The sequence below is a fragment of the Rattus norvegicus genome, chromosome 17 (genome assembly GCF_036323735.1).
Source record: "Rattus norvegicus strain BN/NHsdMcwi chromosome 17, GRCr8, whole genome shotgun sequence".
In the NCBI taxonomy this organism is placed as follows: Eukaryota; Metazoa; Chordata; class Mammalia; order Rodentia; family Muridae; genus Rattus; species Rattus norvegicus.
In genome coordinates this window covers 37723216-37746764 of record NC_086035.1, presented here as the reverse complement: position 1 = coordinate 37746764, position 23549 = coordinate 37723216, and the positions used below count along the sequence as shown (strand labels likewise).

The 23549-nt window shown below is 43.6% G+C and overlaps 1 pseudogene; it reads right to left on the bottom strand.

Moving 5' to 3' along the window:
* Nucleotides 1-5415: 5415 nt before the first annotated feature.
* On the bottom strand, nucleotides 5416-9082 carry LOC134482625 (MLV-related proviral Env polyprotein-like; annotated as a pseudogene).
* Nucleotides 9083-23549: the final 14467 nt, after the last annotated feature.

The following is a 23549-nucleotide window of genomic DNA, read 5'->3' as shown; positions in this document are numbered from 1 at the left end:
GGCAACAGGATTCTTCTGCGAACAAGCCTTTATTGTACAGCTCTCTTTAACAGGGGACAGGGAACAGGGAACAGGGTACAGGGACAGGGGACCCTGACGGAGGAAAAGGCACTGCTTATATATGCTTAGGAGACTCGTGTCGCTACCCGATTGGTGCAAGCCCCAATGCCCAATTTGCATGCCCCAAGAGCAGGCTGTGATGTGCTTGGCTCATGGGCACTGTGTCCTTCGGGTGGACAACAGCTGTGCCCTGCTGACTCACTCACAGGAAATCGACGCCATCTTTGGGCGCGGTACGGGCGGCTACCAACAAATCAGTTTGGAGGTTCCTCAGAAAATTTGACATTGAACTACGTGAGGACCCAGCTATACCTCTCTTGGGCACATATCAAAAAGATGCCCCAACATATAACAAAGACAAATGCTCCACTATGTTCATAACAGCCTTATTTATAATAGCCAGAAGCTGGAACGAACCCATATGCCCTTCAGAGGAATGGATAGAGAAAATGTGGTACATCTACACAATGGTATATTTTCAGCTGTCAAAAACAATGACTTTATGAAATTCATAGGGAAATGGATGCAACTGGAAAATATCATCCTGAGTGAGGTAACACAATCACAGAAAAACGCACATGGTATGCACTCATTGATATGTGGCAATGGACTTATGCTTGAATTCCCCTAGATGCACAGAACACATGAACTCAAGAGGGATGACCAAAATGCGAATGCTTCTCGCCTTCTTTAAGTGGGGAACATGAATACCCTTGGCAGGGAATAAGGTGGCAAAGTTTAAAACAGAGGCAGAAGGAGAACCCATTCAGAGCCTGCCCCACATGTGGCCCATACTTATACAGCCACCCAACTATATAAGATGGATGAAGCAAAGAAGTGCAGACCAACGGGAACCAGATGTAGATTTCTCCTGAGAGACACAGCCAGAATACAGCAAATACATAGGCAAATGACACCAGCAAACCACTGAACTGAGAATGGGACCCCCGTTGAAGGAATCGGAGAAAGGATTGGAAGTGCTTGAAGGGGCTTGAGACCCCATATGAACAACAATGCCAAGTAACCAGAGCTTCCACCCAAGCCACTACCCAAAATATACAATCGTATCACGTGCAAATAGTGATAGTTTGACTTCTTCTTTTCCAATCTGTATCCCCTTCATCTCCTTTTGTTGTCTGATTGCTCTGGCCAAAATTTCAAGAAATGTATTGAATAAGTAGGGAGAGAGTGGGCAGCCTTGTCTAGTCCCTGATTTTAGTGGGATTGCTTCAAGTTTCTCTCCATTTAGTTTAATGTTAGCGACTGGTTTGCTGTATATGGCTTTTACCAAGTGGAGGTATGGGCCTTGAATTCCTATTCTTTCCAGGACTTTTATTATGAAGGGGTGTTGAATTTTGTCAAATGCTTTCTCAGCATCTAATGAAATGATCATGTGGTTTTTTCTTTCAGTTTGTTTATATAATTGAACAAATTTATGGTTTTCCGTATATTAAACCATCCTTGCATTCCTGGGTTGTAGCCTACTTGATCATGGTGTATGATTGTTTTGATGTGCTCTTGGTTTCGGTTTGCCAGAATTTTATTGATTATTTTTGCATCGATATTCATAAGGGAAATTGGTCTGAAGTTCTCTTTCTTTGTTGGGTCTTTGTGTGGTTTAGGTATAAGAGTAATTGTGGCTTCATAGAAGGAGTTCAGTAATGCTGCATCTCTTTCAATTTTGTGGAATAGTTTGGATAGTATTGGTATGAGTTCTTCTATGAATGTCTGATAGAATTCTGCACTAAATCCACCTGGACCTGGGCTCTTTTTGGTTGGGAGACCTTTTATGACTGCTTCTATTTCATTAAAAGTTATGGGGTTGTTTAAATGGTTATCTGTTCCTGATTAACTTTGGTACCTGGTATCTGTCTAGGTAATTGTCCATTTCCTGCAGATTTTCAAATTTTGTTGAATATAGGCTGCTGTAGTAGGATCTGATTATTTTTTTTTGAATTTCCTCTGATTCTGTAGTTATGTCTCCCTTTTCATTTCTAATTTTGTTAATTTGGACACACTCTCTGTGTCCTCTCATTAGTCTGGCTAAGGGTTTATCTATCCTGTTGATTTTCTCAAAGAACCAACTTTTGGTTTTGTTGATTCTTGCTATGGTCCTTTTTCGTTTCTACTTGGTTGAATTCAGCTCTGAGTTTGATTATTCCCTTCCTCCTCCTCCTCCTCCTCCTCATCCTCATCCTCCTCATCCTCCTCATCCTCCTCATCCTCCTCATCCTCATCCTCCTCCTCCTCCTCCTCCTCCTCCTCCTCCTCCTCCTCCTCCTCAGTGTATTTGCTTCTTTTTGTTTAAGAGCGTTTTGGTTGCTGGCAAGCTGCTGACATATGCTCTCTCCTGTTTCTTTCTTCAGGCACTCAGAGCTATGAGTTTTCCTCTTAGCACAGCTTTCATTATGTCCCATAAGTTGGGGTATGTTGTACCTTCATTTACATTAAATTCTAAGGAGTCTTTAATTTCTTTCTTTATTTCTTCCTTGACCAGGTTATCGTTGAGTAGAGCATTGTTCAACTTCCATGTATCTGTGGGCGTTCTTCCCTCATTTTTATTGAAGACCAGCTTTAGCCCATGGTGATCTGATAGGACGCATGGGATTATATTTATCTTATACCTGTTGAGGCCTTTTTAATGATATATGGTCAATTTTGGAGAAAGTACCATGAGGTGGTGAGAAGAATTTATATCCTTTTGCTTTAGGATAGAATGTTCTATTTATATCTGTTAAGTCCATTTGGTTCATGACTTCTCTTAGTCTATGTCTCTGTTTAATTTCTGTTTCCATGACCTGTCCATTGATGAGAGTGGGGTGTTGAAATCTCCTACTATTATTGTGTGAGGTTCAGTGTGTGTTTTGAGCTTTAGGAAGTTTTCTTTTATGTATGTAGGTGCCCTTGTATTTGGGGCATTGATATTTAGGATTGAGAGTTCATCCTGGAGGATTTTTCCCTTGATGAATATGAGGTGCTTTCCTTATCTTTTTTGATGTCTTTTAGTTGAAAATTGATTTTATTCCATATTAGAATGGCTACTCCAGCTTGCTTCTTCAGACCATTTGTTTGGAATGTTGTTTTCCAGCCTTTCACTCTGAGGTAATGTCTGTCTTTGTCTCTGAGGTGTGTTTCCTGTAGGCAGCAGAATGCAGGGTCCTCATTGCGAATCCAGTTTGTTAATCTATGTCTTTTTATTAGGGAGTTGAGACCATTGATCCTGAGAGATATTAAGGAATAGTGATTACTGCTTCCTGTTATATTCATATTTGGATGTGAGATTATGTTTGTGTGCTTTTCTTCTCTTTGTTTTGTTGCCAAGACGATTTCTTGCTTTTTCTAGGGTGTCGCTTGCTTCCTTATGTTGAGCTTTACCATTCATTATCCTTTGTAGTGCTTGATTTGTAGAAAGATATTGTCTAAATTTGGTTTTGTCATGGAATATCTTGGTTTCTCTATCTATGTTAATTGAGAGTTTTTCAGGATAAAGTAACCTGGGATGGCATTTGTGTTCTCTTATTGTCTGTATTACATCTGTCCAGGATCTACTGGCTTTCATAGTCTGTGCTGAGAAGTCTGGTGTCATTCTGATAGGTCTGCCTTTATATTTTACTTGAGCTTTTTCCCTTTCTGCTTTTAATATTTTTTTCTTTATTTTGTGCATTTGGTGTTTTGTCTATTATGTGATGGGAGGAGTTTCTTTTCTGTTCCAATCTATTTGGAGTTCTGTAGGCTTCTTGCATGTTTATGGGCATCTCTTTCTTTAGGTTAGGGAAGTTTTCTTCTATGATTTTGTTGAATATATTTACTGGTCCTTTGAGCTGGGAGTCTTCACTCTCTTCTATACCTATTATCCTTAAGTTTGATCTTCTCATTGAGTCCTGGATTTCCTGTATGTTTTGGACCAGTAGCTTTTTCCGTTTTACAAAATCTTTGACCGTTGTTTCGATGATTTCTATGGAATCATCTGCTCCTGAGATTCTGTCTTCTATCTCTTGTATTCTGTTTGTCATGCTTGTATCTATGGCTCCTTGTCTCTTCCTTTGGTTTTCTATATCCAGGGTTGTTTCCCTGTTTTCTTCCTTCATTGCTTCTCTTTTCATTTTTAATTCCTTCAATTGTTTGATTGTGTTTTCTTGCAATTCTTTCAGGGATTTTTGTGATTCCTCTCTATAAGCTTTACTTGTTTATTTATGTTTCCCTGCGTTTCTCTAAGGGAGTTCTTTATGTCTTTCTTGAATCCTCCATCCCCATGATCTAATGTGATTTTAAATCTAGATCTTGCTTTTCTGGTGTGTTTGGATATTCAGTTTTTCTTTGGTAGGAGAATAGGGCTCTGATGATGCCGTGTAGACTTGGTTTCTGTTGCTTGGGTTCCTGTGCTTGCCTCTTTCCTACAGGTTGTCTCTGGTGTTACTTTGTTCTGCTATTTCTGACAGTGACTAGACTGTCCTATAGGCCTGTGTGTCAGGAGTGCTGTAGACCTGTTTTCCTGTTTTCTTTCATCCAGTCATGGTAACAACAGAGTGTTCTGCATTCAGGCATGTAGTCTTTCCTGTCTACTAGTCTTCAGCTGTTCCTTTGGGACTGTGTTCTGAGTCAGCCAGGCAGGTCACTTGGAGCAGAAAAGTTGGTCTTACCTGTTTTCCCGTGGCTCAAGTCGCTTGAGGGGGACTGTTTTTGAACTCCTCCTGAGGGCTGCAACCAGGAGGGCCTGCTTTGCCTTTTCCAGTGAAAGACCTCCGGAGAGGACCTTTCCCTCGGGAGGAGATCCCAAGTGCCCAATGACCGAGCTGAGGCCACTCGGATGCAATCAGCAAGAGGGTTTATTGGAAAACACAGGTACCTGGGGTCACACAGTGTCTTCGGAGGACTTGCGCGCCCAGCAGCTCCAGCATGGGGCTTTTATAGGGTTTGGGGAAGCAGAAGCGGGCGTACAGAAGCAGATGCATAGTTACGGGGATTGGTGGATTTAAACGAGGCATATAGACATGTTCACATATGATTGGTTATTTCACATGATGAGGTAATAAGGTATAGCTACACACATTGGCAGGTTTGCATCATATTCGGATGAGGTTATAACATGGTAAAAGAGTACGTGCGGGCTGGGACGTCCTGAATGTCGGGGGCTAGGGGCTTATCCCTTCCTGCCAGATCCGGTACTCCTAGTCTGTTCTGTATTCCTTTCCTTTTATGGTCTGTTAGTTTTAAAGGTGACTGGGCCCCAGGTATCTGGGCGTGCCTGGGCACATTCAAGCCTGTTGCAGCTCTGAGTTAAGACTCATGGGGTGGGTCTTTCATTTTCCCCCATTTTCTTTTAGACTTGAGTAAAATCTTTAATCAAATCGAATTCTAAGGAATCTCTTCCTGTTGTCTTACCCTCTGGTATTGTTGGGTGAGAACAAGCGTCTGAATGACTGAGAGTCTGTTCTTTATGAACTGCATCAATCTGTTTAGAATGCAGGGGCCAAAGAGGAGGATTAGGAGGAGGATGATTAAGGGTCCCATCAAGGTGGACACCAGGGTAGCAAACCAAGGGGATCGGTTAAACCACCCCTCGAACCAGCCTTGTTGGGAATCAAACAGCTTCTGTCTCTGGGCCAAGCATTCTCAGATCTTAGCCATGTTATCTCTCACTAATCCTGTATGGTCTGCATAGAAACAACATTCTTCTTTTAGAGCAGAACATAGCCCTCCTTTGCGAAGGAACAGCATGTCTAGCCCTCTCCTATTTTGTAAGACTACTTCAGACAAAGATGTTAAGGACTTTTCTAATGCACTCACGGATTCCTCGATAGCTTTTAGATCTGCATTCATGGCCGCTTGTAGCTGACGAAAGTGACCCATCTCGATGAGGGCGGTGGTCCCCGTCCCTATACCTGCAGCCATTCCTCCTAAGGTGATTCCTCCTAAGAGTAGAGCTAGGGTAATGGTGATGGATTCTCGCCTGAATCGAGTCAGCCCCTCAAAATGTGAGTATATGTACTCGGGCCCATTGTATGTGACCTTAGGCCAAATTTCTACCAGTACACAGTAGTCGGAGGATCTGCGGAGGATTGCGGCGGAGATACAAGGTGTCAATCCAGTGTTACAGGCCCAATAGGTGCCTGTAGGAGCTTCTAGGTAGTAGCTTCCAGTGGGGATCCTCTTGGTGATAGCGCAGAGGACCTGGTGAGTGGGGGGTATGGTCCCTATACAGAGTCCCTGTCCTGAGACTTCTGGCAACGTCAGCCTATGGCTAGGGAGGGTTGTGCAGCTCGCCGGGGCCATGGTCTGATTAGTATAATTCCCCATGACTGCCACACCCTCATAATAGGGCGGGCTAGAGACCAGGCACAGCCAGCATTCTTGGGTCTTGTCAGGTTCTGAATAATTGAGTGCCAAGTATGCCCTGGTCACTAAGTTGATTAGCCGGTCTCCCGTTCCTAGCAGCCGAGGGGCCGGTGTGGAAGGGTCCCTAGTCAGGGAGGGAGTTGTCAAGATATCCCCAGAGTTCTGAGTGGTGTTTAGCCATAGTGGGGGTCCGACCGGGGGCAGTGCCGGTGCTGGTCGGGAAGGGGGCTTTTGATCCATGAGGACTGGGTTTGGACCAATCTCTTGTCTGACCCGTTCTCTCACCAGTTGGAGGGAGAACAGGAGTCCTGGGTTAGTTTGGCCAGGAGTATACAACCGTATCCCACACCTACGCCCCACCTTCCAGTCTGTGTTTTTACCTTGATCCGTGAATTCTATTGTAATTGGAGATTCACCTGGAGTCTCAGGGGAGAAGGCCACTAAGTCTCCCTTCTTGGTCCCCCACCATCCTCGAGTGTAAGTCTCACACCCCCACTTAGCACAGTAGAAGGTCTCAGGACCTCTGCACTCCTGTGTCCTCTTACCTCCAGGACAAGTATACCAATCAGAGTGTCTGCAGGGTGGGTATGAGTTGTGGGGAGTCCGCTCAGTATGCTCCCAGGAGTCCTTAGCCAGTTGACAAAGGTTGAAAGTCAAAGGGGGCCACAAGGTTCCTTCAGCATGCTTACCATTAGCTAGAACTTGAGACCAGTCCTTCTCTAAATTAGTTATTATCCAGGACATATTATATACCTGGTGGGGGCTAGCCCCCAGACTCGCCCCACCCCTAGTCCATAAGACAGTTAAGAGCAACGACGTGAAAATCTTAGCTTTAGGGGGTTTTGAGTGTGTTGAGCCTTCCATGTCTGGGGCGCGATGTTGTGATCTGCCGTTTCCTCAGGTCGGGCTGCCTTGGCGTGAGATGCATGGATCCAAGCTGCAATTCCGTCTACCTTCAAGGCTGTCGGGGTAGTCAGGAGAACTGTATAGGGTCCTTTCCACCGAGGCTCGAGATTCTTGGTCTGATGACTGTGCACCCACACGGTGTCTCCGATCTGGAACGGGTGCAGCGCCATCGGTTGTTCAAGCCTGTCTTGGTAGGCTGTGGCTAGAGGTTTCCAGATGTCTCTCTGCATGATTTGTAGGGCCTGAAGATGTGCTGCCAAGGAAGGGCTATTAGCGAATTCAGTGATATTTGAATCAAAGAAATTGATAAATGGGGGTGGGGTCCCGTATACTATTTCAAAGGGAGTCAGGACATGGGAGCCCGGTGTATTCCGGGCTCGGTATAGGACTAGGGGTAGTAGGGACACCCAATCCTTTGAGCCAGTTGCAAGCGTTAACTTAGATAAAGTCTCCTTAATTGTTCTATTCATGTGCTCTACCTGTCCTGAACTTTGGGGTCTATAAGCACAATGTAACTTCCAATCAATCCCCAATAACTTGGCCACCAACTGACTTACCTGGGAGACGAAAGCGGGCCCATTATCTGACCCCAATACTTGGGGCATTCCATACCTGGGGAAGATTTCTTCGAGGAGCTTCTTGGTCACCACCTTGGCCGTTTCATGTTTCGTGGGGAAAGCCTCTACCCATCAGGAGAAGGTATCTATGAACACTAAGAGGTATTTGTGTCCGTACATACCAGGCTTGATTTCAGTGAAGTCAATTTCCCAGTGGGTACCAGGCCGATGTCCTCGGGGACAGACTCCTTGTCCAATTTTAGCTTTTCCTGGGTTTACCTGAGCACAGGCCCTGCAGCTTTCAATCACCTCCCGCAAGGCCTGATCTCGTCCCAGGAGGTAGGTGTCAATCTCTTCTCGTCTTAAGAGTGTCTTCATCTTCTTGAGTCCCAGGTGTGTTAATTTATGTAGGTAGGAGATTAATTCAAAGGTCATCTTCGTAGGCATAACTGTTTTCCCTGTGTAGACCCACTGTTTTAGTTGTGGGTACCAAACAGCCCCCATTTTCTGTAGGAGCTTTGTGTACTCCGTGGTGTAGAACCAACCAGTCTGCTCCAGCTGTGGAGACATGGGTTGATCTTGGTCTTTTAAGGACAGAACTTGGGTGCCCATAGCGGCCTCACGCACTGAGACGTCAGCTAGCCGATTTCCCCGTGCCTTGGGGCTGTGTCCCTTCTGATGCCCTGGGTAATGTATAATGCTCAGTCTTTTTGGTAGGAACAGAGCTGCCAGGAGAGCCAGAATTTCAGTCTTGTTCTTAATGTCCTTACCCTCAGATGTGAGCAGCCCTCTTCTCCGGTAGATCTCTCCATGGATGTGTGCCGTAGCAACGGCGTAGCGGCTGTCTGTATATACATTCAGACTCTTACCTTCTGCCATTTTGAGCGCCTGGGTTAAGGCGATGAGTTCAGCCCGCTGTGCGGAGGTACCAACAGGCAAGGCGCTTGCCCAGATCACTTTGTCCTCCGTAGTGACCGCAGCTCCAGCTTCCGTTCCCCATTCACCAAGTAGCTGCTACCATCGGTGTACCACGTATGGTCAGCATCCTGGAGAGGTCGGTCCGATAGGTCTGGTCTGGTTCCATGTACTTCTGCAAGGATCTGCAGACAGTCGTGCTGTTCTGCCTCCTCTGGCAAAGGAAGCAGAGTGACTGGGTTGAGAGCAACCACGGGCCCAAACTGGATCCGTTCCGCACCCAGTAGCAAGGCTTGGTAGTGGGTCATGCGGGAATTAGAGAGCCAGCGGTCAGGGGGCTGTTTTATCAAAGCCTCCACTGCATGGGGTGCCAGGATGGTGAGTGGCTGCCCCAAGGTCAACTTCCCAGCGCCTTTAGTTAGGACGGCAATGGCTGCCACCATTCTCAGGCATGGTGGCCAACCAGAGGCCACAGGGTCTAATTTCTTAGACAGGTAGGCTACCGGGCGCTTCCAGGGTCCAAGTCTTTGTGTTAAGACCCCCTTAGCATACCCTTGCTTCTCATCCACAAATAGTTCAAAGGGCTTGGTGATGTCTGGGAGACCCAAGGCACGGGAGGACAGCAAGGCCCATTTAATGTTATCAAATGCCTCCTGTTGTTCTGCCCCCCACTGGAAGAGCACCCCCTGTTTAGTGAGAGGGTACAAGGGGGCTGCCATCTCGGCAAACCCAGTAATCCAGAGGCGGCAGAATCTGTCCATTCCTAGGAATTCCCGTAGCTGTCGCCTATTTCTTGGGGCTGGGATGTTGGCCACAGTCTGTTTCCTAGCCCAAGTCAGCCATCGCTGTCCGTCCCTTAGTTGATAGACTAAATAAGTAACCTGGGTCTGGCAAATTTGAGCCTTTCTGGCAGAAGCTCGATAGCCCAATCGCCCCAAAGTCTGCAAGAGGGATTCTGTTCCCTGGTGGCATGCTGTCTCAGAAGTGGCCCCTAGAAGAAGGTCATCAACAAACTGAAGTAGTATAAGACTGGGGTGCTGGACTCGAAAGTCAGCCAAGTCCCGTTGTAAGGCCTCATCAAAGAGCGTTGGGCTGTTTTTGAAACCCTGTGGTAACCTTGTCCAAGTCAACTGTCCCGAAAGCCCCATTTCAGAGTCTTTCCACTCAAAAGCAAATAAGGGCTGGCTTTCTGGGCTTAGCCGGAGGCAGAGGAAAGCATCCTTCAGATCTAAGACCGTATACCAAGTATGGGTGGGAGGCAGGGTGCTGAGTAGGTTATAAGGGTTTGGGACAGTTGGATGAATATCTTCTACTCTTTTGTTGACCTCTCTCAAATCTTGTACTGGCCTATAGTCTCCAGTGCCGGGCTTCTTAACAGGTAGCAGAGGCGTATTCCAGGGTGACCAGCAAGGGACTAGGATGCCTTGGTCTAAGAGCCTCCTGATATGTGGCTTTATGCCCTGATAGGCTTCCCATGACATGGGGTACTGTTTAATGGAGACAGGAGTCGCAGTGGCCTTTAACTGGATAATTAGGGGAGGCTGTTGGAGCGCCAACCCCATCCCGCCAGTCTCCGCCCAGGCCAGTGGGAATTTCGTGACCCAAGAGTCTATTTCTAGAGATTTTGGCTTGTCCTGTTCTGGTTCATATAATCTATATTCATCTTCTAACTGAAGGGTTAAAATCTGAAGAGGAGTACCGCGGGGCCTGGTTACTTGGGTCCCTCCTTCTTCAAAATGGATCTGAGCTTTTAATTTGGTAAGCAAGTCACGGCCCAGCAGAGGGTATGGGCAGTCCGGAACATGTAAGAAGGAATGGGTCACCTTACCAGTAGCCAGCTGAACCCATCGATCTGTAGTCCAACGGTATCTCTTGCTGCCAGTGGCTCCTTGTACCCAGGCCGTCCGGTAGCTGAGTTGTCCAGGGGCCTGGGTGAGGACTGAGTGCTGGGCTCCTGTGTCCACCAGAAAGGTGACTGGCTGCCCCCCAACTTCAAGAGTTATCCTGGGCTCAGGGGGGGCTCCTGGCCCTGACCTCCCTAATCTTCATCTAGGGCCAAGAGGGAGGTCTGTGGGCAGGGGCTTCGGAGCCTGCTGGGTTTCTTAGGGCAATCTCTGGCCCAGTGTCCTCTTTCTTTGCAATAAGCACATTGATCCTTATCTAGCTTTGGCCCCTTTCGAACTCCCACCCTCTCTCCCCTTTTCTCTTGACCCTGAACTATGGCGGCCAAGATTTGACTCAACTCTCTGCTTCTTTTACGGTCTCTCTCATCCTTTCCTCTACGTACTCGATCTTCCTTTTCTTCTTGTGTCTCTCTCTTGTTATAAATTCTTTCTGCCTCCTTAAGTAAATCCTGCAATGTATACCCTTGCAAATTTTCTAGTCTCTGTAGCTTGGCCCTGATATCTGGTGCTGCCTGCCAGATGAAGGACATGGGGACATTTGTCATTTGTCCTGGATCATCTGGATCATAAGGGGTATACATGCGATAAGCTTCCTTAAGTCTCTCTAGGAAGGCTGAGGGAGTCTCCCAGCTTCTTGTACCACTTGTTTCACCTGAGCCAAATTGGTGGGGTGTCGTGCCGCCCCTCGGAGACCCGCTAGGAGCAACTGGCAATAAAGGCGTAGGTGTCTCCTACCTTCAGCCGTGGTGAAATCCCAACCAGGTCTCGAATGCGTCATGGATCTCTTCTGGGAGCAAGGTGGGGCGTCCATTGTCCCCCAAAACATGTTTCCTGGCCTCTAAGAGCACTCTCTGCTTCTCCTCAGAGGTCAGGAGGGACTGTAAAAGTTGCTGGATATCATCCCAAGTGGGCTGATGGGTAAGCAAGACAGATTCTATCAGGTCGGTGAGAGCCACCGGATCCTTAGAAAAGGGGGGGTTGTGTTGTTTCCAGTTATATATGTCGGCCGCTGAGAACGGCCAGGATTGCATCTGGCCGCCAGCCCCTTGTCTAAGCGGAAAGGCCTGGGAGGTGGAGTCTGGCGCCACCTTGCATCATCCCCGCAGTCTTCCAGCCACAGGGGAAGGGGCCGCCTCGTGTCGTGGTCGAGCAGGCGGCTCCACTTCCTCTTCTCTGGGCGGGGCTGTAGGTACAGGATACGGAGGAGGTTCTTTCAACAGGAGATCTATAAGGGGGGAATTTGGGTCCTCTGGGAGGACAGGTTTCGGGGGAGGGACTTTGGGAGACTCTTCCTTAGAGCAGGATAGAGAGAGGAAGAAGCAACCAAAGGGTCAGGTGGGCTCCGGGAAACAGGTTTAGGAGAAACAGGAAGCCAATTCGGGTCCACAAAGGGTTCTGCCCAAGGAGGAGGGCTAAACGCCAAGCTCTCCCAGGTGACAATGTAGGGCACCTGGTCAGGGTGTCCGTACGGCTTCTGGCGGAAAATCAGGTCCTTAACCTGCAAAATAGTGGTCTTGTTAAAAGTGCCATTCACCGGCCATCCCACAGTGTAAGTGGGCCACTTGGATGTGCAGAGGGTCTGCCATTTTCCTTTCTTGATCTCGACAGACTGATCACATGCTCAGTCTCGGACGTACTTCCAATGGTCTAGAGTGAGACTCAAGGGGGTTGTTAGTGATTGTCCCATGGTAGCTTCAAAGAAAATTAGGGCACAAATTAGAGAGACAAATCCAACGATCAGACAGACGCGCCGCGCGGCTTCGACGTAAAACCCAAAACAAAGAGTCAGATGGAGGTGCCAAGGGTCCTGGACCCTCTCCTCCAACCAAAACCACGTATCCCTCTGATACGGGCTGACCCCCAAAGAACCGGCTCCAGACACCCTTGGAACGTCTTCCAGGGCTGAGGGGGGAGACGTCCGAGCTCGTCAGCTCCTTTTCTGACCCGCCCAAATGGAGTCGCTGAGGGTCCTGAACCCTGAGACATCGAAGGCCCTGGGCCTTCTCCTCTGACTAAAACCCAGATCTGAGTCCAAAACTGAGACGAACTGAACACTCGCACAGGACAAGACAAGACAAGACAGGGCAAGACACAACAGATGCCGGCCGGCTTACCTCCCGTTGGGTGGTCGGTGATCTCTGGGCGGAGGATCTCCAGGTCCTGGGCGAGCCCCCAAAATGAAAGACCTCGGAGAGGACCTTTCCCTCAGGAGGAGACCCCAAGTGCCCAATGACCGAGCCGAGGCCACTCGGATGCAATCAGCAAGAGGGTTTATTGGAAAACACAGGTACCTGCGGGCACACAGTCTCTTCGGAGGACTTGCGCGCCCAGCAGCTCCAGCATGGGGCTTTTATAGGGTTTGGGGAAGCAGAAGCGGGCATACAGAAGCAGATGCATAGTTACGGGGATTGGTGGATTTAAACGAGGCATATAGACATGTTCACATATGATTGGTTATTTCACATGATGAGGTAATAAGGTATAGCTACACACATTGGCAGGTTTGCATCTTATTCGAATGAGGTTGTAACATGGTAAAAGAGTACATGCGGGCTGGGACGTCCTGAATGTCAGGGGCTAGGGGCTTATCCCTTCCTGCCAGATCCGGTACTCCTAGTCTGTTCTGTATTCCTTTCCTTTTATGGTCTGTTAGTTTTAATGGTGACTGGGCCCTAGGTATCTGGGCATGCCTGGGCTCGTTCAAGCCTGTTGCAGCTCTGAGTTAAGACTCATGGGGTGGGTCTTTCACCAGGAGCCCTTGTGCAACAGGGTCCCAGATGGCATTAGATGTTTTCCTCTGGATTCACAAATGTGGGCCGAGTGTAGTCTTTTCTGGCTTCCCAGGCATGTCTGCCCCTCTGAAGTTTTAATCTTCCCTCCCAAGGGATTTTGGTGCAGAGAACTGTTGACTGTGTCACTTCTGGTCTGGGCAGTGTCTGGACTACGGGGTACCTGCCACTCCAGTGCCCTTATCTTCTGGTTCCTAGAGGCCCTATACAGTTTCCTCTTTGGCCAGGGATGTGGGCAGGGGTGGGCAGTATTGGTAGTCTCTCCGGCTCTGCAGTCTCAGGAGTGCCCACCTGTCTGGGCGGTGAGCTCTCTCTCCCAAGGGGTTTGGGGGCAATGAGCTCTGGGCTGGAACCAGCGAGGTTGGGGCTCCAGCTAAAAACTGGAAGTGTCAGGTCCCAGAGGGATTTTGCCTCTGTGTGTCCTGAGACAACCAGACAGGTCGCTTGGAGCAGAAAAGTTGGTCTTACCTGTGGTCCTGAGACTCGAGTTTGCTCATGGGAGGTTGCTTTTGAGCTCTCCATGAGGGCGGCAACCAGGAGGGCCTGTGCTGCCTAGCTCCCCCTCCCATGGGATTTGGGTGCAGAGAAATGTTGATCAGGCCCAGGTGGTGTCTGCCTGACACAGTTCTTAAAAGATATGTAAAGAGCAATTCTCAAATTCATCTTGAACGGCAAAACAAACAAACAAACAAACAAACAAATAAAAAAAAAACCCAAAAAATAGAATATCAAAAACAGATCTTAAAAATAAGAGAGTGGCTGGAGTAATCACTATCCCTAACCTCAAGCTCTACTTTTTGAAAGTTTAGTGGAACATTACAATATTAGGAAGTTTAAAGATTGTGAAGGAAGAATTGGAAATGAATCAACCAACAGTAAGTATAATCTACACTATGTTGTTTACTGAACTATATGGTGGTGTTGTATTATGATTGACATGAAGTCTCCCTTTTAAAGAAGCTAGTATGTTGTGAGGTACTTACAAAATTGATGGACAATTTCAAAGAATTTGCTGATTAAATGTATCAAGACAGAAGGAAGGAGTGAGAGAACTCATGAGTAAAAGAACAAAAATGAGCAAATACTATTGAAAATAGAGACACATTCTCTAGATGCACCTGTTATACTGAAATCTTTCTCATTTTTCTCTTCGTGATGTCCTGTAACCATGACCAGAAAACAAATAGCCATTAAGAGGAGAGTAACTATTTCTACATAATCCAAATCTACTATTTAATAAACTCTGGCATTTCTCATTTGAGAACATGGGTGTGAGAAATGTACTTACAAATTGCTATACAGTTTTGAAGCAAGTAAACATGGATGTATTCAAACAGGATGACAACATGGTCAAATAGATCATGGAAAGAAATCTTCCTGCAGCCATCGTCAATGTAACACTCAGAATAGAGGCAATATTCTTCCATAACCTAAGGTTTATTACCAGGAGAAGCAAGTGTCCTTACTAAATAAAACAGCTGCCACTAAAACGGGATGATTCACTTATCTGAGGTTTCAAGACATATCACCTGGAGGGTGGGGAATAGCAATGTGTCTTGGCTATATGAATTGTTCCACTTAAGCTAATGTGGTGAAAATAGGATCTATAGTGTGAAAATTTAGATGAATAATTGTATTTGCCTTGCTCTGTAGTTGAGAGAAGAAGACAAATCTCCTCATTTTTTGTTATTCCCTCAATGTTTGTTGGATATTACAGACACCTGGTACTTAGGTTAATTCTGAGTACTCTATAGATGGTTTCATATCTTAAGATTTCATAATGATTCTCATATTCCCAGGTGCTTCAAAGGTTTATAATTATTTAACTGAGTATCTCCTAGTTTCAGTCTGAACACTAATTGACAACAACAACAGTTCATATCTTTGCTTTATTTTTATGCCTGACATGCAGGATATCTCACTTTTGTTTACTAACACTCACTATGAAGCAAATCTATCATCAAAATGATCCCATAGGCTGAATTTTCTACCTAAGTATAAAAAATCCTATGCATTTGTCATTTCATCAAACCCTTTTGGTGTATGTCTTCAAAATTGAGTTTAACAATAACCCTGTCTGCAGATTGTGCCTTTGAAACTGTCCTCAAATTGTCCTGATGAAAGAGGTGTGTATGGGTAAATGATTTTCTCTGAGTCCTGTTATTACACAGTGGGGGGTGCAAAATGCCCACACAGTTGAATAGACACCCCATGTTACCCCATCCTACACACCTGTGGGCATTCCCTGTGTATCTGACAACATCACTTTTATAATCCCAGTGTCCAGTGTAAGCAGAATGTGTTGCCATTATTCGTAAAGAGCAAAATTTGCCTAGAATTACTGATGATAGAGTACCCTGGAAGCTTGACTTTATCCACTTTCCCTGCTCTGTAAAACACTGTTAAGATTTTTGACAATGATCAGTTTTGGTCTTATCCTCAATTTTATGTTTCAGCAAAAGGATACGGCTAACAATTAACATGTCCACAATTTACATCCTCAATGTGATAAAAGCATATGTATGTAGCAAATTAAAAGAGACTTTTTCTTTAGTGATACAACTGCTGAAACAGTTTTGAAATTCAAAAAAAATATATCTGAACAAACTAAATAATATGAGACTTTTTCTAAATGATGTTGGAGGTCTATTATATGAAACTCAGCAAATGCTAGGAGTTTATTCCTGGAAAATATCTACACTGAAAAACTCAAAATAATGTATTCCAAAGATCATAGAGAATGCATGAATGCAAAAAAAAAGTTTATTTGAAAAATTAGGTAAATATAACTTATATAGAATTTTCTGCATTTCTGTGGATCTCAGGAGATCTCATGTGCATACCCGACAGGAGTTATCTTTGTATCCACAAATAACACACACACACACACACACACACACACACACACACACACACACACTTATTTTTCTTTCATCTTTATTAATTTGAGTATTTCTTATTTACATTTCAATTGTTATTCCCCTTCCCGGTTTCTGGGCCAAAATCCCCCTAACCCTTCCCCCTCCCCTTCTCTCTGGGTGTTCCCCTCCCCATCCTCCCCCCATTACTGCCCTCCCTGCAGCAATCACATTCACTGGGGGTTCAGTCTTGGCAGAACCAAGGGCTTCCCCTTCCACTGGTGCTCTTACTAGGCTATTCATTGCTACCTATGAGGTTGGAGCCCAGGGTCAGTCCATTTTTGTCTTTGGGTAGTGGCTTAGTCCCTGGAAGCTCTGGTTGGTTGGCATTGTTGTTCCTATGGGGTCTCAAGCCCCTTCAAGCTCTTTCAGTCCTTTCTCAGATTCCTTCAACGGTGGTCCCATTCTCATTTCAGTGGTTTAATGATGGTATTCACCTATGTATTTGATATATTCTGGCTGTGTCTCTCAGGAGAGATCTACATCCGGTTCCTGTTGGCCTGCACTTCTTTGCTTCATCCATCTTATCTAGTTTGGTGGCTGTATGTTTATGGGCCACATGTGGGGCAGGCTCTGAATGGGCATTCCTTTAGTCTCTGTTCTAAACTTTGCCTCCCTATTCCCTCTCAAGGGTATTCTTGTTCCCCTTTTAAAGAAGGAGTAAAGCATCTGCATTTTGGTCATCCTCCTTGAGTTCCATGTGCACACTCATTTTTTAAAGGCCTTTGCTCCCACAAAGTCTGGGCATTCTTGAAATTTCCACTGCTACCTCAAGCCCAATGACAGAAGTGGCTACTGGTCAATTACCTGAAATCTCACAGATTTGTTGGCTTTATCTCTACCCTCTCCTGCTTCCTCTACTTTTACCATAAGTCATAGTGATGTTTCATTCCTTGCTGCATCTTTTCTGTGTCACAATACTTATCCTACCCCATGCTCAGCCATTTGGTCAGGAACATCTTACAGGATTGATCAAAAACCAATTGGGACAAGCATCTTCAGTGACTACACACAGATTCCTGATTGAATTTAAGCATTAGAAACAAAATCACCACCCGTGACTTCAAGCAGTATTGCAGAGCAATAGTGATAAAAACTGTATGGTAGTGGTACAGGGACAGACAAGTAGATCAGTGGAATAGAATTGAAGACCCAGCATGAAGACCCACAGATTTATGGTCACTTGATTTTGGACAAAGGAGCTAAAACCATCCAATGAAAAATAGATAGCATTTTCAACAATGGTGCTAGTTCAACTCGAGATCAGCATGTAGAAGAATGCAAATGGATCCATTCTTACCACCCTGTACAAGCTTAAGTACAAGTAGATCAAGGATATCCACATCAAACCAGGTACACTCAAACTAATAGAAGAGAAAATGAGGAAGAGCCTCAAACAAATGGGCACTGGGGAAAATTTCCTGAACCGAACATCAATGCCTGATGCTCTAAGATCAAGAATCACAGAACGGAACCTCATAAAACTGCAAAGATTCTGTAAGGTAAAGGACACTTTCATTAGGACAACGTGACAACCAACAGATTTGGAAAAGATCTTTACTAATCCTACATCTGATAGAGGGCTAATATACAAAATATAAAAAGAATTCAAGAAGTCAGACTCTAGAGAGCCAAATAATCCTATTAAAAATGGGGTACAGAGCTAAACAATGAATTCTCAGGTGAGGAATATCAAATCACTGAGAAGTATGTAAATAAATGTACACTATCCTTAGTCATCAGGGAAATGCAAATCAAATCAACCCTGAGATTCTACCTCACAAAAATCAGAATGGTTAAGATAAAAAACTCAGGTGACAGCAAATGCTGACGAGGATGCAGAGAAAGAACACTCCTCGATTGTTGGTGGAATTGCAAACTGGTACAACCTCTCTGGAAATCAGTCTGGAGGTTTTCAGAAAATTTGACATTGTACTACCTAAGGACCCAGTTATACCGCTCCTAGGTATATACCCAAAAGATGCTCTAACTACAACAAGGACACAAGCTCCACTATGTTCATAGCAACCTTATTTATAGTAGCCAGAAGTTGGAAAAAATCCAGATGATCTTCAACAGAGAAATGGATACAGAAAATATGATACATATACACAATGGAGTACTACTAGCATATCAGAAACAATAACTTCGTGAAGTTTATAAGCAAATGGATCAATTATTACATATCATCCTGAGTGAGGTAACTCAATCACAGAAAAAAAAACATGGTATGCCCTCACTGATAAGTGGATATTAGCCAAAAAGCTTGAATCACCAAAGATATAATCCACAGACTACATGAAGATCAAGAAGAAGGACATTCAAAGTGCTGATGCTTCACTCCTTTTTAAAAGTGGGAACAAAAATATTCATAGGTAGGGATAGTGAGACAAAGTTTGGAGCAGAGATTGAAGGAACAGTCATTCAGATCCTGATCCACATGTGGCATACACACACACACACACACACACACACACACACACACACACACACACAGAGCCACCAAATCTAGAAAAACCTGATGAAGTCAAGAAGGGCAGGCTGACAGGAATAAGATATAGATGTCTCCTAGACATACAGCCAAAGCATTTCAAATACAGAGGCGAATGCTAAGAGCAAATCATTGGACTGCGAATGGGACCCCTGTTAGAGGAATTAGAGAAAAGATTGAAAGAGCTGAAAGGGCTTGCAGTCCTATAAGAACAACAGTCCCAACCAACCAGAGTTCACAGGAACTAAACCACTACCCAAAGACTATGCATGGACTGACCCATGGCTCCAACTGCATATGTTGCTGAGGATGGCCTTGTTGGGCACCAAAGGAAGGAAAAGCCCTTGGTCCTCGAAAGGTTGGAGCCCTAGTATAGGGGAATTTTGGAGGGGGTGTGAAGGGAGGGTGGATGGGAGGGGAACACCCTTGTAGAAAAGGAATGGGAAGAGATAGGGTGCTTTTGGACAGGAAACTGGGAAAGGGAATAACATATGTAATGTAAATAAAAAAATCCAATAAAATTAATCAGTGAAAAATAGAATAGGCTTTATTTACATTAAGTAAAAAAAAGATAAAGGAAAAACCAATTCTAAATTTTATATGGAAAAACTAAAATCACAGGATAACTAAAACAATCCTGCAAAATAAGTGAACTTCTAGAGGTATCACGATTTCTGATTGCAAGCTGTATTACAGAGCAACAGTATTTCAAACCACATGATATTGCCAGAAAATCAGACAAGTTGATCAAAGAAATATAATCAAAGTCACAGAACTAAACCCACACATGCATGGACACTTGATTTTCGAAAACCATACAGTATAAAATTAAAAATAGAAAACATCTTTAACCAATAATACTGGTCTAGTAAGAAGTCAGTAAGTAAAACATTTGAAGAAATCATATTTAACTCACAAAAGTTAATCCAAGGGGATCAAAGGCATAATCATAAAAGCAAATGTAATAGAAAGAAAATAGGGGAACAGCATTGAACACAATTTTACAATAGACAACTCTCTGAACCAAATGTCTTTGACTTAGGCACTAATTAGGTCAATAATAAATGGGACTCATGGAACTAAAAACCTTTTTCAAGGCTAAAGACACCATCAATATGGCAGAATGTTAGCCTACTGAATGGAAACATATCTTCACCAACCCTTCCTGTGACAGAGAACTAAAATGTAAAATATATAAAGGACTTAAGGAATGAGAAATTTACAAATCAAATAATTCTAATTTAAAATGGAATAAAGAGCTAAACAGAGAATTCTAAGCAGAGGAATATCTAATGACCAAGAAGGACTTAAAAATGTTCAATGTTATCACAGATATGCAAATCAATACAATCATAGATTCCATCTTTCACACTTCAAAATAGGTGAGGTCAAAATCTCAAGGGACAGCACATACTGGTAAGGATGTAAAGCAAGGGGAACACCTCTCCATTAATAATGGATGTGGAAACATATATCACCACCTTGGAAATCAATGTGGCTGTAACTAGGAATATTGAAGTAATATTTAACACAAGATGCAGCTGTAAAACTCCTGTGCATACACCTAACATATATGAATTCAACAGGACCATTTGCTCAATATAAGTTCATAGCAGCTTTGTTAATAATAGCTAGTTACTAGAAACAACGTAGATGTTTCTCAACTGAAAAATGTAAAGACAATACAGTGCATTAATGCAATGGAATAATAGTCTGCTATTAAAAACAAAGGCAGCCTGAATTTTGCAGGCAAATGGATGGAACTTGAGAATATCATCCTGTGTGAATTAATGCTTACACCAAAATATTTCTTGTATGGAATCACTTAATAGGGTAATAGCCATAAACAGCAGGATAACCTGGATACAACCTACAGATCAAAAAACAACAAAACAAAACAAAACAAAACTGGATAATAAGGAAGAAACAAATGTGGATGTGTGAGTCTCACTCCGAATGGCAAACAAAATAGTCTTTAGAGGTGGGTGGATAGAGGAAATTGTTTGGAAAGGTGGTGAGAGGTAGAAATGACAATCAGGTGTTGGGTAAGGGGAGACAATCAAAGGCTGGGAAAGAGAAAGAAAATCAGTAGGGTGCTTCTCTCCTGCTAGCAGGAGGCCTGAGACAGGAGAGGCTCTTAGGAATTTGTGGGAGTCACCCTAGCTGAGACTCCTAGCAGTTCAGGTTATGGAGACTGAATTAGCCACCTCCTGTAGCCAGGTGGGGATATTTGGAAGGGCACATCACCCCACCCACAAAAGTGTTGACATCCCCAAAAAAGTACTGCATACAACATGCATAGAAGTAATGATGGAACAGTGATTGAAGGAATGCCCAACCAAAGATTTGCCCAATTTGACCCCTTCATAATTGGAAGAGAGCTAATTCTGGCCATCCTTAATGATATTCTTCTATTGTTGCAGACAGGAGCCTTTCATAAATGTCTCTTGAGAAACTTCATCCAGCAGCTGATAGAAAAAGATGCAGAGACCCACAGCCAAACATCAGGGAGTCTTAGGGATGAATAGGATCCTATGCACCCTGCCTAGCTATAAAAGGTGTTCAGCTTGGTTTCCAAGTGTTTAATCCAACAATGTGAACCAGAATGACAGACACTTGTTCCTTCATCAGACTTTCATGGTAGACTTCACAAGAAATTGTCAGTCTTAAGGCTCCAATGCTTTTAATACACACATCATATGAAGTATGTAATTTTTTTTAAAAATAATTCCACAGTGCAACAAAATTCTTGTTAGACAAAGCAAAATCAAAACATGTAGAGTTTATCTATGATCATGCATTTGCAAAGCAAAGTTATAGTTGGACTTATGGCACATCTTGAAGAGATCATCTCTAACTGATATTTACATCCTAAAAAATTTTTACTTTTTAAAAGTCAAGTTTTTGGAAATCTTACACATGAATTCGGTATATCTTTATTATGTTCAGTCCTTGCCTCCTTCTCTCTAAATCCTCTTGAGGCTGTGGAGTCAGAGAGCAATTATATTATAGTGGCTGTGCTTTCGTTGTTAATATTATTTCTTAAGTACAATCTGCATGTTATGAGACAATAAAAATTTTATAATTCTGATTAGGATACATGTACCAGTTAAGGAGTTTTACATATTCATTATAATAAGTTGATTTTCATTACTTTTCTGTAAAATAAATGTGACTTCATTGAAGTAAGGTTTAATGTTGTTTGTTAGAATGCTATCTATTGTTTGTAATATATTTGTTTGGTCCAACCTAATTTAATAAATAAAATAAATGAATAAAAGATGAATAGGCTTTTTTGATTTGGACATTAAAATACAATATTTTTTACTGGATATTTTATTTATATTTTAAATGTTATCCCCTTTTATGACTTTCCATCAATAACCCCCTATCCCATCCCTACTCCCCCTTATTTTATGAGGGAGCTCTAAGATCAAGACTCTACAAATGGGATGTTGTGAAATTGCAAAGTTTCTGTAAGGCAAAGGACACTGTCATTAGAACAAAATGGCAAACAACTAATTGGGAAAAGATTTTTACAAACACTACATCCAATAGAGGGCTAGTATCTAATATATAAAAAACACTCAAGAATTTAGATTACGGAAATCAAATAAGAGAGCTAAACAAAGAATTCTCAGCTGAGAAATATTGAATGGCTGAGAATTGCCTAAAGAAATGTTCAATGTCCTTAGTCATCAGGCAAATCCAAATCAGAACAAGCCTGAGATTCAACTTCGCAGAAGTTAGAATGTCTAAGATCAAATACTCAGGAGACAACAGATGATGACAAGGATGGGGAGAAAAAGGAACACTCCTTTTGGTAAGATTTCAACCTGGTACAACCACTCTGGGAATGAGTCTGGAGGTTCCTCAGAAAATTGGACACATTACTACCTAAGGACCCAGCTATATATCTCCTGGGCATATACCCAAAAAAATGCTCTAACATATAACAAGGACACATGTTCCACTATGTTCATGATCATAGCAGTCTTATTTATAATAGTCAGAAGCTAGAAAGAACCCTGATGTCCTTCAACAGAGGGATAGATACAGAAAATGTGGTACATCTACACAATAGAATACCACCTATCTGTTAAAAACAATGACTTCATGAAATTCATAGACAAATGGATGGAAATAGAAAATATCATCCTAAGTGAGTTAACCCAATCGAACAAACAGACAAACAAACAAAAATAACCAAACAAATCAGAAGGGTGCGGTAAGGGGAGAGGATGGGGGGAACACCGTACGAGGGAGGGGGAAGGTATGGGGGCTTATGGATAGGAATAACATTTGAAATGTAAATAAAGAAATATATCTAATAAAAATAAAATTTCAAAAAAAACAAACAAAAAATCAAACAAAAAGTCTCACATGCTATGCATTTAGTGATAAGTGAATATTAGTCCAAAAGCTTGATTATCCAAGATAGAATCCACAGACCACATGAAGCTCAAAAAGAAGGCCAACCAAAGTGTAGATGCTTCAGTCTTTCTTAAAAGGGGGAACAAAAAATATTCATAGGAGGAGATATGGAGACAAAGTTTTGAGCAAAGAATGAATGAATGACTTGCTATTCAGAGCCCGCCATACCTGGTGATCCAGCCCATGTACATACAAACACCAAACCCAGGCAGAAAATATTGCTGATGCCACGAAATGCA